Here is a 16,801-nt window from a genome sequence, read left to right as displayed (position 1 = left end):
AAAAATAATGACATGAACTTACATCGTAAAAATTATGTAGATGGGACAAGTTTGAACACACAGACTTGCTTATAATAATGAATGAAAATAATTAAATTAACTATTAATTCAAGGAGGGAGCTAAGATGGCAGAGTAGTAGAAGGACCCTAGTCTTGTCCCTAAAACACAGCTAGATAACTATCAAATCATTCTGAGTACCCAAGACGTGAAGACTGACAGAACAAACAGCACAACTAGTAGGAGAACACATTAAGGAAGGTAGGAGGTACAGAGAGATGGTTTGAGGGAGAAACAGATCATGGGTGACACAGAGGGGAGTGATCTCTGGTCACAGAGAGAGACAAGAAAGGCAGAGAGAAGAGCACACGTGGATTGCGCAAGAAAAACGCTTTCCTAAAATCATTGATAAGGAAAATGAGAGAGGTTGATTTTCCTGAGTTTTTGCAACCAATGGAACTCAAAGACTGGAGCCTTAGAGGTCCGCAGCATTGCTATATAGAGTCCTGAGAGTGCTGCAGTGCTCCTGGAGAGAAGGCATGCAGGTAACCCCAGAGACATATCACACAATCTGAGGATTGCCTGAGATTCACTGGGAGAGACTTTTCCCTCTTCTTGGAGCACATCGGCAAAGGTGGCATTGCCTCTTCAGGTACAAAAGAGCCAGCAGGTGCCATTTCCCACCCCCAGGCCCCACCTCTCAGCGTGAGCACAGAGACACCTGCTGAGAGCAGCTAACCCAATTGCTGCCAAGTTTAGTGTGCTTTGCTTCACATTCCATGTTCTGTACACCAGTACAACTGCCCCTCTGGGTCAAACTTTCATCAATCCCAATGCAGCAAGACCCTCCCCCAGATGACCAGCTCAGGTCGGTGCCACAACAGGTCCTTAAAGTTTGGAGTTGTAAAACTTAGCTGTCCTAGCTGGGATAGAGCTCAGAGTGCACTGGGCTGCAACAGGCAAAGCAACCCAGATACAGACAGTCTGAAATAGCAATCTGGGAAAAAAGCCTAGGATGAAAGAGGGTAATTATCTGCTCTTTAGGGAGGGCTTCCCTGTCAGCAGCAAACACAAACTCCCCTCTCCAGGGATAAAAGAGCTGGCTGGAACCATTTCCTTCCCCTGCCCTTCAGATTAATCCAATTTCAATAAACAGCACAGCATCAACACTGGTTGCCTAACCTGCTTATGAATCCCCACCCCACCCCCACCCCTACCCCTGGGCTCTGTTGGTGCTGCTTTTCTTGGCAACTCAGAAGTTTTCTTGGGTGCCTCAGAAGCAGTACAGCAGGCCCCTCCCCCAAAAGATCAGCACAAAAACCCACACACAGCATATCTACTAACCATGGAGTTTCATAAAGCTTCAGATCTAGTGGAAATAGATCTCTTTTAACAATCAGACCAGAGCACATCTAGTTAAAATTCCCCACACTCTGGCCATGGTCCAAACATTTCCCACTGCAGGCAAGGAGAACTCTGCAGATGACTGACCTGAGGGAAAGAACAGCCAAACATTGTAGGAGAGTTCAAATACCACACACCAGAGACACTGCCTGAAGCTCAAGGCCCTGGACACTATATGACATCTTCATAAAGTCATTACTCTCAGGAACAGGAAACATAACGGGATTTCCTAACACACAGAAGAAGACACAGACTTAGGCATAGTGCCAAGATGGAGGATTTCATCAAAAGAAAGAACAAGAAAAGGTCATGACCAGAGATCTAATCAAAATAGATATAAGTGATGGGGTGCCTGGGTGACTCAGTGGATTAAGCATCTGCCTTCATTCGGCTCAGGTCATGGTCTTGGGGTCCTGGGATCGAGCCCTGCGTTGGGCTCTTTCCTTAGCAGGGAGCCTGCTTCCCCTGCCTCTCTCTGCCTGACTCTCTGCCTAGTTATGATCTCTGTCTGTCAATAAATAAAGTCTTTTTAAAAAACAAATATAAGTGATATGGCTGATCCAGAATTTAAAGCGATAATTATAAGAATACTCACTGGGCTTGAGAAAGGCAGGGAAGACATAAGAACTACAAGTAAATCAGGCCAAAATGAAAAATGTAATAACTGAGATTCAAAACTGACTGGATGTAATGACCTCAAAGATGGAAGAAGCAGAGGAATGAATAAGTGGTAATGCAAAGTAGGTTCATGGAAAATAATGAAGCTGAACAAAAGAAGGGAAGGAAAATCTTGGGTCACAGAAGTTGACTTAATAACATTCATATTGAGGAATCCCAGAAGAATAAAAGAAAGAAAAAGGGACAGGTTTATTTGAGGAAATTATAGCTGAAATCTTCCCTAATCTATGGAAGTAAATGCAGGTCTAAATCCAGGAGGCACAGAGAACTGCTATCCAAATCAACAAAAGCAGGCCAACACTGACACATATTGTAGTTAAATTTTCAAAATACAAAGATAAAGGAATCTGAAAAGGAGCAGGACAAAAGAAGTCCCTAACTTACAAGAAAAGACCAATAAGATTTTAGCAGTAGATTTCTCCACAGAAACTTGTCAGGCCGTAAGAGAATGACATGTTATATTCAATATTCAATGTGCTCAATGGGAAGAATATACAGACAAGAATATTCAATTCAGCCAGGCTATCAGTCAGAATAGAAGGAAAGACAGGGTTTTCCAGACAAGGAAAAACTCAAAATGATTTGACCACTAAACCAGCCATACAATAAATTTTAAAAGGGACTCTCTGAGTAGGAAAAACCAAAAGCAACAATGATTAGAAAGGAAACAATGACAAAACAAGTAATAAAATGGTACTAAATTCATATATGTCAATAATTACTCTGAATGTAAATGGACTAGATGCTCCAATCAAAGGATGTTAGAATGTCAGAATGGGTTAAAAAAAAAAAAAAAGACATATCTATATGCTGCCTACAAGAGACTCATTGTTGACCTAAAGTAACCTGAAGATTGAAAGTGAGGGTATGGCAAAATATTTATCATGGAAATGGACATCAAAAGAAAGCCAGAGTAGCCGTACTTATAACAGAAAAAGTACATTTTAACCAAAGACTGTAATAAAAGATGATAAAGGGCACTATATCATAGTGAAGGGTCTACCCAACAAGAAGATGTAACAATGATAAATATTTATGCCCCCAGCATGAAAGCATGCAAAGATATAAAACAATTAGTAACAGACAAAAACAAACTCATTAATAAAATGTAATAATAGTAGCGGACTTTTACATCCCACTTATAGCAATGAACAGATCATCTAAGCAGAAAATCAATAAGGAAACAATGGGTTTGAATAGACCAGATGGACTTAACAGATACATTGAAAACATTTCATCCTAAAGCAACAGAATACACATTCTTTTCAAATGCATATGGGACATTTTGCAGAAGATATCACATACTGGGTCAAAAATCAAGCCTCAATAAATAAAAAAAGATTGAGATCATACCATGCATGTTTTCCAACCACAATACTATGAAATTTGAAGTCAATCACAAGAAAAAATTTGGAAAGACCACAAATATTTCAAGGTTAAAGATATTCCTACTAAAGAATGAATGGGTCAACCAGGAAATTTTAAAAAGGATAGAATTACATGGAAACAATGAAAATGAAAACATGATGGTCCAAATCCTTTGGGATGCAGCAAGAACGTAACCCATCTCAAATAAGCAACCTAACCCTACACCTAAAGAAGTTAGAAAAGGAATAACAAACAAAACCAAAAGCCAGTAAAAGAAGGAAATAATAAAGATTAGAGCAGCAATAAATGATATAGAAACAAAACAGTAGAACAGATCAATGAACCAGGAGCTGGTTCTTTGAAAAAAAAAATTTAGAAATTGATAAACCCCTAGCCAGACTTATCAAAAACAAAAGACAAAGGACCCAAATAAATAAAATCACAAATGAACAGGAGCAATAACAATCAACACCACAGAAATATAAATAATTATAGGAGAATATTATGAAAAATTATATACAGCAAATTGGACATTTAAGAAGAAATGGATAAATTCTTAGAAACATGTAAACTACCAAAACTAAAATGGGAATAAATAGAAAACTTGAACAGATCCATACCCAGCAAAGAAATTGAATCAGTAATCAAAAATCTCCCAACCAACCAAAGTTCATGGTCATGTGGCTTCACAAAGGAATTCTACCATTTAAAAGAGTTAATATCTATTCTTCTCAAATGATCCCACAAAATAGAAATGGAAGGAAAACTTCCAAACTCATTCTATAAGGTCAGCATTACCGATTCCAAACCAAAGACTCCACTAAAAATGAGAACTACAGGCCAATATCCATGATGAACATGGATGCAAAAATTCCTAAAATACTAGCAAACTGAATTCAATAGTATATTAAAATAGTTATTCACCATGACCCAGTGGGATTTATTCCTGGGTTGCAAGGGTGGTTCAATATTTGCAAATCAATCAGCATGATACACCACATTAATTAAAGGATGGTTCTCTCAATAGATGCAGAAAAAGCATTTGACAAAGTACAGCATCGATTCTTAATAAAAACCCTCAACAAAGTAGAAACAGAGGGAGCTTACCCGAAATTCATAAAGCCTGTATATGAAAAACCCATAGCTAACATCATCTTCAAAGAGGAAAAACAGAGCTTTTCTTCTATGATCAGGAACAAGACAGGGATATACAGTCTCACCACTGTTATTTAACATAGTACTGGAAGTCTTAACCTCAACAATCAGATAACAAAAAGAAAAGGCATCCAAATCAGCAAAGAAAAAGTCAAACTTTTGCTATTCATAGATGACATGATATTCAATGTAGAAAACCCAAAAGACTCTACCAAAAATTTGCTAGAACTGACGCATGAATTCAGTAAAGTTGTAGGATACAAAATGACTGTACAGAAACTTGTAGCATTTCTTTATACCAATAATGAAGCAGCAGAAAGAGAAATCAGGGATTCTAGTCTATTTACAATTGCACCAAAATCCATGATACCTAAGAATAAACCTAACCAAAGAGGTAAAAGATCTGTACTCTGAAAACTATAGAACACTTATGAAAGAAATTGAAGATGATGCAACAAAATGGGAAAACGTCCCATGCTGGAGCAAATATTGTTAAAAAGTCTGCACTACGCAAAGCAATTGACACGTTTAATGCAGTCCCTATCAAAATAGCACCGATATTCTTCACAAGCCAGAACAAACTACTGTAAAATTTGTATGGAAGCACAAAAGACCTGAACAGCCAAAGCTATCTTGAAAAAGAAAAGCAAAGCAAAGCTGGAGGCATCATGGTTCTGGACTTCAAGCTATATTACAAAGCTGTAGTCATCAAGACAGTTTGGTATTGGCGCATAAACAGACACATAGATCAGTGGAACAGAATAGAAAATGCAGAAATGGACCCACAAATATATGGCCGACTAATCTTTGACAAAGCAGGAAGGAATACCCAATGGGAAAAAGACAGTCTCTTCAATAAATGGTGTGGGGAAAACTGGAAAGCCAACACGCAAAAGGATGAAATTTACCACTTTCTTATACCACACACAAAAATAAATTCAAAATTGATGAAATAACAAAATGTGAGACAAGAAACCATCAAAATTCTAGAGAACACAGGCAACAGCCTCTTTGAACTCAGCTGTAGCAACTTCTTATTAGACATTCCCTAATAAGGGAAACAAAAGCAAAAATGAACTTTTGGGACTTAATCAAGATAAAAATTTCTGCACAGTGAAGAAAACAATCAACAAAACCAAAAGGCAATCTTTGGAATGGGAGAAAATATTTTCAAATGACATATCTGATAAAGGGTTAGTGTCTAAAATCTAGAAAGAACTTACCAAACTCAATACCCCAAAAGCAGTTAAGAAATGGAAGACATGAATAGACATTTTTCTAAAGAAGGCATATAGATGAGTAACAGATGAAAAATACTTAAATTTCTCATCATCAGGCAAATACAAATCAGTACTATAATGAGAGATCATCTCATACCTGTCAGAATGGCTAAATTTAACAACAGGAGAACAACAGATGTTGGTGACTATACAGAGAAAGAGGAAACCCTTACACTATTGGTGGGAATACAAACTGGTACAGCCACTTCAGAAAACAGTATGGATGTTCCTCTAAAAGTTAAAAATAGAGCTGTCCCAGCATCCAACAATTGCATTACTGGTATTTACCCAAAGGATATAAAAATACTGATTCAAAGGGATATGTACACCCTGACATTTTCCAGCAGCATTATCAGCTAGAGCCAAATTATGGAAAGGGCCCAAATGTCAATTCACTTATGATTACATAAAGAAGAGATGGTAGATATAAACAATGGAATATTACTCAGCCATGAAAAGAATGAAATCTTGCCTTTTGCAAAGACATGGGTGGAGCTGGAGGGTATTATGACAAGCTAAATAATTCAGTCAGGGAAAGACAAATATATGATTTCACTCATATGTGGAATTTAAGAAGTAAAATAGATGGACATGGAGGGGGGAGAGAGATAGAGGCAAACCATAAAACAGACTCTTAAATGTAGAGGACAAAATGAGTGTTGCTGGAGGGGAAGTGGGTGGGAAGATGGGTTAAATGGATGATGGGTATTAAAGAGGGCATTTGTTTCTATGAGCACTGGGTACTGTATGTAAATGATGAATTACTAAATTCTATACCTGAAGTTAATATTATACTGTATTAACTAACTGGAATTTAAATAAAAACTGGAAACCACAAAAATATATTAATTAATTAATTAATTAATACACTAGTACTTCAAGATCTGAAGAAATGTAATTAACATGATATGGAGATGGACCTAAGAAATTATTGTTGATAAACTAAAATGTATTGGCTTTTTTTGAAGACTCAGAATGAATCACTATTGGAAAATGTAATAAAATAAATCAATGTCAGAAAAAAGTCAGTGGGATTTACTCTGATAAATGTCTGAAACTGATATTTACAGTATCAGACATGAGAAGCTGAATATGGAGAAGACAGAATAACAATTTCAAGAATTATAAGAGCAACATTTCCAATTTTTTTCCTAAGAAATGTGGAAGTCTATAGGAAATATGCACTTTCTAAGAGAAAAATACATTTTCTTAAAAATGGCTTGGAGGGTTTTTAAAAGTTGAATTTTTTTAATTTAATTTTAATTTTGTCAGTGTTCCAAGATTCATTGTTTGTGCACCACACCCAGTGCTCCATGCCAGAGATGCCCTCCTTAATATGTACCACCAGGCTTACCTGTCCCCCCATCCCCCACCCTTCCAAAACCCTCAGTTTGTTTCTCAGAGTCCACAGGCTCTCATGGTTTGTCTCCCCCTCTGATTTCCCCCAGTTCACTTTTCCTTTCCTTCTCCTAATGTCCTCCATGTTATTCCTTATGCTCCACAAGTAAGTGAAACCATATGATAATTGATTTTTTCTGCCTGAATTATTTCACTCAGCATAATTTCCTCCAGTCCCGTCCATGTTGATACAAAAGTTGGGTATTCATCCTTTCTGATGGAGGTGTAATATTCCATTGTATATATGTATCATATCTTCATTATCCATTCGTCTGTTGAGGGGCATCTTGGGTCTTTCCACAATTTGCTGACTGTGGCCATTGTTGCTAGGAACATTGGGGTACACATGGCCCTTCTGTTCACTACATCTGTGTCTTTGGGGTAAATACCCAGTAATGCAATTGCAGGGTCATAGGGTAGCTCTATTTTTAATTTCTTAAGGCATCTCCACACTGTTTTCCAGAGTGGCTGGACAAACTTGCATTCCCACCACCAGTGTAAGAGGGCTCCCTTTTCTCCCCATCCTCTGCAACACTTGCTGTTTCCCGTCTGTTACTTTTGGCCATTCTAACTGGTGTAAGGTGGTATCTCAATGTGTTTGTTTGTTTTTCAATTTTGTTTTATTTTATTTCTTTTCAGTGTTCCAAAATTCATTGTTTATGCACCACACCAGTGCTCTGTGCAATACGTGCCCTCCACTACCAGGCTCACTTAACCCCCTCCAAAACCCTTAGTTTATTTCTCAGAGTCCACAGTCTCTCATGGTTTGTCTCCCCCTCTAAATTTCCCCAACTCACTTCTCCTCCCCACCTCCCAATGTCCTCCGTGTTATTCCTTATGCTCCACAAGTAAGTGAAACCATATGATACTTGACTCTCTCTGTTTTGAGTTATTTCAGTCAGCATCATCTTGTCCAGTCATGTCCATGCCACAGTTGCCACTCTGTGGAAAGAGCCAAGATGCCCTTCAGTGGACGAATGGATAAAGAAGATATTGTCCATATATACAAAGGCATATTATGCCTCCATCAGAAAGGATGAATACCCAATTTTTGTATCAACATGGATGGGACTGGAAGAGATTATGCTGAGTGAAATAAGTAAAACAGAGAGTCAAGTACCATATGGCTTCAATGTGGTTTTGATTTGAGTTTCCCTGATGGCTAATGATGATGAACGATTTTTCATGTATCTGTGAGCCATTTGTATGAAAGACGAATTTTTTTAAAAGATTTTATTTATTTATTTATTTATTTATTTATTTGAAAGAGGAGTGGGAGGGATGGGCAGAGGGAGAGAGAGTCTTTTTTCTTTTTTAATTACTTTATTTTTATTTGTTTATTTACAGCATAACAGTGTTCATTGTTTTGGCATCACACCCAGTGCTCCATGCAGTACGTGTCCTCCCTATTACCCACCACCTGGTTCCTCAACCTCCCACCACACCCCACCCCCTCCCGCCGCCCCTTCATAACCCTCTGGTTGTTTTTCAGAGTCCATAGTCTCTCATGGTTCATCTCCCCTTCCAGTTTCCCTCAACTCCCTCTCCTCTCCATCTCCCCATGTCCTCCATGTTATTTGTTATGCTCCACAAATAAGTGAGACCATATGATACTTGACTCTCTCTGCTTGACTTATTTCACTCAGCATAATCTCCAGTCCCGTCCATGTTGCTATGAAAGTTGGGTATTCGTCCTTTCTGATGGAGGCATAATACTCCATTATGTATATGGACCACATCTTCCTTATCCATTCATCTGTTGAAGGCATCTTGGTTCTTTCCACAGTTTGGCGACCGTAGCCATTGCTGCAATAAACATTGCACCTAACTGGTGTTAGGTGGTATCTCAATGTTGTTTTAATTTGAATCTCCCTGATGGCTAGTGATGATGAACATTTTTTCATGTGTCTGATAGCCATTTGTATGTCTTCATTGGAGAAGTGTCTGTTCATATCTTCTGCCCATTTTTTGATATGATTATCTGTTTTGTGTGTGTTGAGTTTGAGAAGTTCTTTATAGATCCTGGATATCAACCTTTTTTGTCTGTGCTGTCATTTGCAAATATCTTCTCCCATTCCGTGGGTTGCCTCTTTGTTTTGTTGACTGTTTCCTTTGCTGTGCAGAAGCTTTTGATCTTGATGAAGTCCCAAAAGTTCACTTTTGCTTTTGTTTCCTTGGCCTTTGGAGACATATCTTGAAAGAAGTTGCTGTGGCTGATATCGAAGAGGTTACTGCCTATGTTCTCCTCTAGGATTCTGATAGATTCCTGTCTCACGTTGAGGTCTTTTATCCATTTCGAGTTTATCTTTGTGTACAGTGTAAGAGAATGGTCGAGTTTCATTCTTCTACATATCGCTGTCCAGTTTTCCCAGCACCATTTATTGAAGAGACTGTCTTTTTTCCATTGAATATTTTTTCCTGTTTTGTCGAAGATTATTTGACCATAGAGTTGAGGGTCCATATCTGGGCTCTCCACTCTGTTCCACTGGTCTATGTGTCTGTTTTTATGCCAGTACCACGCTGTCTTGGTGATCACAGCTTTGTAGTAAAGCTTGAAATCGGGTAACGTGATGCCGCCAGTTTTGTTTTTGTTTTTCAACATTTCCTTAGCAATTCGGGGTCTCCTCTGGCTCCATACAAATTTTAGGATTATTTGCTCCAGCTCTTTGAAAAATATCGGTGGAATTTTGATCGGAATGGCATTAAAAGTATAGATTGCTCTAGGCAGTATAGACATTTTAACAATGTTTATTCTTCCAATCCAAGAGCATGGAACAGTCTTCCATCTTTTTGTGTCTTCTTCAATTTCTTTCATGAGTGTTCTGTAGTTCCTCGAGTACAGGTCCTTTACTTCTTTGGTTAGGTTTATGCCCAGGTATCTTATGGTTCTTGGTGCTATAGTAAATGGAATCGATTCTCTAATTTCCCTTTCTGTATTTGCATTGTTGGTGTATAAGAAAGCCACTGGTTTCTGTACATTGACTTTGTATCCTGCCACGTTACTGAATTGCTGTATGAGTTCTAGTAGTTTGGGGGTGGAGTCTTTGGGGTTTTCCATATAAAGAATCATGTCATCTGCGAAGAGAGAGAGTTTGACTTCTTCCTTGCCAATTTGGATACATTTTATTTCTATTTGTTGTCTGATTGCCGTTGCTAGGACTTCTAATACTATGTTGAACAAGAGTGGTGAGACTGGGCATCCTTGTCGTGTTCCTGATCTCAACGGGAAGGCTGCAAGCTTTTTCCCATTGAAGATGATATTTGCTGTGGGTCTTTCATAGAAAGATTTCATGAAGTTCAGGAATGTTCCCTCTATCCCTATACTTTGAAGCGTTTTCATCAGGAACGGATGCTGGATTTGGTCAAATGCTTTTTCTGCATCCATTGAGAGGACCATGTGGTTCTTCTCTCTTCTCTTATTGATGTGTTCTATCACACTGATTGATTTGCGAATGTTGAACCAACCTTGCAACCCAGGGATGAATCCCACCTGGTCATGGTGGATAATCTTTTTAATGTGCTGCTGGATCCTGTTTGCTCGGATCTTGTTGAGAATCTTTGCATCCATATTCATCAGTGATATTGGTCTGAAATTCTCCTTTTTGGTAGGGTCTTTGCCTGGTTTGGAGATCAGGGTAATGCTGGCTTCATAAAAAGAGTCTGGAAGTTTTCCTTCTGCTTCAATTTTTTGGAACAGCTTCAGGAGAATTGGTGTTATTTCTTCTTTGAAAGTTTGGTAGAATTCCCCAGGGAATCCGTCAGGTCCTGGGCTCTTGTTTTTTGGGAGGTTTTTGATCACTGCTTCAATCTCATTACTAGATATCGGTCTATTCAGGTTGTCAATTTCTTCCTGTTCAATTTTGGGAGTTTGTAGCTTTCCAGGAATGCATCCATTTCATCTAGGTTGCTTAGCTTATTGGCATATAACTGTTGGTAATAATTTCTGATGATTGTTTCTATTTCCTTGGTGTTAGTTGTGATCTCTCCCTTTTCATTCATAATTTTATTAATTTGGGCTTTCTCTCTTTTCTTTTGGATTAGTGTGGCCAATGGTTTATCGATCTTACTGATTCTTTCAAAAAACCAGCTTCTAGTTTCATTGATCCATTCTACTGTATCTCTCGTTTCTACCTCATTGATCTCTGCTCTAATCTTGATGATTTCCCTTCTTGCATGTGGAGTTGGTTTGATTTGTTGTTGATTCTCCAGTTCTTTAAGGTGTAGAGACAGCTGGTGTATTCTGGATTTTTCAATGTTTTTGAGGGAGGCTTGGATGGCTATGTATTTCCCCGTTAGAACCGCCTTTGCTGTATCCCATAGGTTTTGGACCGAGGTGTCTTCATTCTCATTGGTTTCCATGAATTGTTTAAGTTCGTCTTTGATCTCCTGGTTGATCCAAGCATTCTTAAGCAAGGTGGTCTTTAGCTTCCAGGTGTTTGAGTTCCTTCTGAACTTTTCCTTGTGATTGAGCTCCAGTTTCAAAGCATTGTGATCGGAGAATATGCAGGGAATAATGTCAGTCTTTTGGTATCGGTTGAGTCCTGCTTTGTGACCCAGTATGTGGTCTATTCTGGAGAAGGTTCCATGTGCACTTGAGAAGAATGAATATTCTGTTGTTTTAGGGTGGAATGTTCTGTATACGTCGATGAGGTCCATCTGGTCCAATGTTTCATTCAATGCTCTTATTTCTTTATTAATTTTCTGCTTCGATGATCTGTCTATTTCTGAGAGAGGCGTATTAAGATCTCCTACTATTATTGTATTCGTATCAATATGACTCTTTATCTTGATTAATAGTTTTCTTATGTAATTGGGTGCTCCCTTATTGGGGGCATAGATATTCACAATTGTTAGATCGTCTTGTCGGATAGTCCCTTTACGAATTATGTAGTGTCCTTCTGTATCTCTGACTACAGTCTTTAGTTTAAAATCTAATTTATCTGATATGAGAATCGCTACTCCGGCCTTCTTTTGAGGCCCATTGGCATGAGAGATGCTTCTCCATCCCTTCACTTTCAGTCTGGGTGTATCCTTAGGTTCAAAATGGGTCTCTTGTAGACAACATATGGATGGGTCCTGTCGTTTTATCCAATCTGCAACCCTGTGTCGTTTTATGGGCGCATTTAGGCCATTCACATTGAGAGTGATTATTGAGAGATAGGTTTTTATTGACATCATGTTGTCTTTGAAGTCCCTTCTGTCTGTAGATTGTTTCTATATTTCTGTTCAGTGATATTCGTAGGATTTTTTCTCTCTTATAGGACCCCCCCTTAATATTTCCTCCAGTGTCGGCTTGGTGGTTGCATAGTCTTTTAAGCCTTGCCGGTCTTGGAAACTCTTTATCTCTCCATCCATTTTAAATGTCAGTCTTGCTGGATAGAGTATTCTTGGTTGCATGTTATTCTCATTTAGTACTCTGAATATATTTTGCCAGCCCTTCCTGGCTTTCCAGGTCTCTGTGGAAAGGTCTGACGTTATTCTAATGGGCTTTCCTCTGTATATAAGAAGCTTCTTTGTCCTAGCTGCTTTTAAGAGGGTCTCTCTTGAAACATAATTCCCCATTCTAACGATAAGGTGCCGTGAGGACTTTCGAGAATCTAAAATCTTGGGAAGAAATCTTTCTGCCTCTAGTACATGAACGTTGTTTCCATTCGTGAGATTGGGAAATTTTTCATAGACAACTTCTTCCACTATATCTTCTAGACTTCTTTCTTTTTCTTCCCCTTCAGGGATTCCAATAATTCTGACGTTGGAACGTTTCATGGCATCGTTTATTTCCCTGATTCTGTTTTCGTGGCTTCTGAGCTGTTTGTTCAGGCTTCCTCCTGATCCTTTCTCTCTATCTGTTTGTCCTCCAGATCACTAATTCTATCTTCTGTCTCAGTTACCCTAGCTTTTAGAGAATTTAGATTGGATTGGAACTCATTGAGAGCATTTTGAACATCATCCCTGGTGGCTTTCAGTTCTGCCCTAACATTGTGAACATCATCCCTGGTGGCTTTCAGTTCTGCCCTAATCAATTTTGTTTGGTCATCCATGGCTTTCTCCAACCTAGCTATTGCCTGGATAATTGTTAGTCTGAATTCCTTTTCTGACATATTGTCTATGTCGATAGCCATTAGCTCTGTTGCAGAAGGCCCATCCTCTGTATTTTTCTTCTGTTGGGTATTCTTCCTCCTAGTCATTTTGGTAAGAGATGACTAAACAGATGCAGCTGGACTTATCGTTTGTGGTGCAGTCAATGTGCACCCTGGAACGCTTCTGTGCAATCAGGATTCCCCACCCAAATGAGAGAAAAAAGAAAAGAAAAAGAAATAGAGAAGAAGAAAGAAAAAAAAAAGGGGGAAAGAAAAAAGGAAAAAAAAAGAGAGAGAGAGATAGGAAAAAAAGGGAAGATAAAAGAGAAGGCTCAGCCCAAATGGGCCACAAGGTAAGATTTGTGGAGTATACAAACAAAAACAGACAGACAAAAAGAGTGATAAAAGTATATGACAAGAGAAAAAAATATGTATATATAAGCAAAAAAAAAAAGGGAAGAACCTCATCAGAAAGAACCCCAAGTATAAGGTTTATATATTATCAGGACAAACACAAATTCACAGAAACACTGACAGAAGGAAAAATTGGGAGAATGGTTATAGATTCTCAGTATGGGTGAGGAAGGTTATTTTGATACCTTATCAAGATACCTTCCTGAAGGTATCTTGATGTTTTTGTTAAGGGACTCAACTTTCCTAAGTTACAGGGGGATTAGAAACTGGTTTGCCTATAGGGGTAGCATTGATTGGGGAAAGGGGATTACCTTGAAGTTTAACTCTATATGTATAGTAGAAAATAAAAATTAAAAAAGAATAAACTAGACTAAACTAAGTTAAAATTAAAAAAGAATTAAAAAATAGAAAAACAAAAGAAAAACACGGGTGTATGTATCAAAAAGTTCAGGTTAGAAGGTTATTAAAGAATTTGATGTATTGGACATCTCAGTGTGATGGTAAATAGGTTAAAAAATAATTTGTATGTATAAAAAAAAAGAACCAGAATATTGGTAAAGAGTTAAAAATAAAAGTTGTATTTATGAAGTAGTGGTGATTGTTCTCTTGTAGTCTTTTTTTTTTTTCTTCCTTCCTGGTTGGTTTTCTGGGGGAGGGGCCTGCCACGTGGGTTTTCAGACAATGATGTTCCCTGAGTTAGGTCCTCCGGCTCCCCTCAAGGGGGTGAGCTCTTTTTTTTTTTTTTTTTCAGGAAACTGTTTTTTTCAGCCTTTTTTTCTCTGGGGGTTTTTATGTTCTTTCATCTGCTTTCTCTCGCCTTGACAGCTTTTGATGGTTTTTGGAGGTTTAGAGGAGAGCAAACAGCACCCCAACCTCCCTCTCAGAGAGAAGCCTCAGACTGTTTTGCAAAAGCTGCTGGCAGAGTCAGTTCTGAGTCACTGTCCCTGGGGATGCAGGAGCTCCTCGTTGTACCCAAAACCAGGGCAGCGGTGGCTGTCTAGGCAGCTCCAGACCACCAGAGAGGTTCCGAGCAGAGATCGCACACTGAGATTTTCCCGCTGTCCCGGGCTGGGAATGTCTGGTTTTTCCGGCTGCCAGAGCTCCAGGCTAGCGCCTATGAGCACCTATCCCAAGGGAGGGTGTGGGACGCACGCGTTTCGGGATTGCCGTCTGGCCAGGCTCCCAGCCCCTCACGGGAGCCAGACCCCACTCGTTCTCGGGCGCGCTGGCTTTCAGGTGCACTGGCGGCTCAGGGATGGAGACCTGATTTCTCCGCCGCACTCTCTCTGGCTCCGCGCCAGGCGAGGCTCTCCTGGGTCAGGGACCTAAGTCCCCGGACTTAGGGAACTTAGGTCCCTGACCCTAACCGCCCAGGTTCCCACTATTACCCCCCGCGATCCTTTGCTGTTTGTTTTTTGAGTGCTTTCAACCAGAATCCAAGTTAATGCTGGTCCCCAGACGCAGAGCACTCTCGTGTTGGGGTGTTACTTTCGGATCGGTCACCTCTTGTGGCTCCCTCCCCCTTTTGTTTATCTTCCGATATCAGTCAGACGTTCCCAGTCTGCTTTACCTGCCACTGGCGTCTTCTCCTCCTGTAGAGATCCAGACATGTATAATTCTGATCTCAGGCTGATTTCATGGGTGGTCGGAGTTCTTTGGTAGGTAATCAGCTCACTTTAGGGTACAGGTTGAAATGGTGCCTCCTCCTACTTCCCCGCCATCTTGTCTCCCCCGGGAGAGAGAGTCTTAAGAAGGCTCTGCACTCATGTGGGACTCAATCCCATGACCCTGAGATCACAACTTAGCCGAAACCAACTGCACCCCCCAGGTGTCCCCAAGACAAAATTTAAAGAGCTCTTGAAAGGAAAATATACTGATAGATTAACCTAAATCTGGCATTGTGATTTGTTATTGGGTTGTATAAAAAAGAATTAGAAACAAATATTCATGTATTTCTTTCCTGAAATCAATTCCAGTAGTTGTCTCATTAATTTTTCCACTTTGCTGGTTTGTTGTTATTTTGTTTCTCTATTTGTTTGTGGGTTATAGGTAGTGATGTTGTATATAAATGTGTATAGCTTCTAAAAGTACTTTCATAAACTGAATCAAAGATACTCATTTCCACTTACCCAAGCATGAAGTTATCAGTGCTAGATTTACATTCTTTTCATTGATTTTGAATAAAACCATGTGGAAATTATCTTCAAAATAGAGGAATGGACAATATAACATATTTAGATGTCAAAAAGTTACTTATAGGATGGGAATAAAATGTATTTCCTCTTAAGTCTTTTATCTTCACTAATTTTCCTGGTCTGGCTTTATATAACCAATGTCAAGGCCAAAAAAACAGTATTGTCTTAGCAATTATTACATGAATGTTCTCTGGTATTTTTCTCTTAAGTTCATATTGCTGTATCATTAACATATCCAGAGATGAAAAATTTGCAGTCCATGTTTTTCGAGGGTAAAAATGAAATAATTATATATTCTAACATTATGCCTCCTGCATATAAAGCTTAAAATAGGTACTATTTAATTAAGATCTGATTGATAAAATGTATTTTATCTTAAGAATTAAAACATAAAGATATCCCTAAAGAAATAAATTGAAACGTGTGCTTCATGTACTTAAAGTGTTGAATTACTATATTGTACATCTGAAACTAAGATAACACTGTATGTTAACTAACCAGAATTGAAATTAAAATTTAGAAAAAGAAACATGGGAAGTTTTATAGATTAAACACTTTACATTATTTAAAATAATATAATTACTGGAAATATATTTGGGATGGAGAAATATATATGCCTTTATTACTTATTTCATGTTTCGTTATATCTCTGAACTTCTTAGTTAGCAGTATATCTCAAATTTCACATTGTAGATTAAGATAAAATTATAGGAATGCTATTCCTTGTGTCTGAGAAATCATTTCCTTATCTGTCTCATCTGTTAAAATTTATGATGATAAGTCAAGAAATTTAGAATGTGGATGCTAACATGACAAGCCGAAAATGAGAATAAA

Source organism: Meles meles, chromosome 14 (genome assembly GCF_922984935.1).
Source record: "Meles meles chromosome 14, mMelMel3.1 paternal haplotype, whole genome shotgun sequence".
NCBI classification, from domain to species: domain Eukaryota; kingdom Metazoa; phylum Chordata; class Mammalia; order Carnivora; family Mustelidae; genus Meles; species Meles meles.
Note: the sequence above shows the minus strand (reverse complement) of the source record.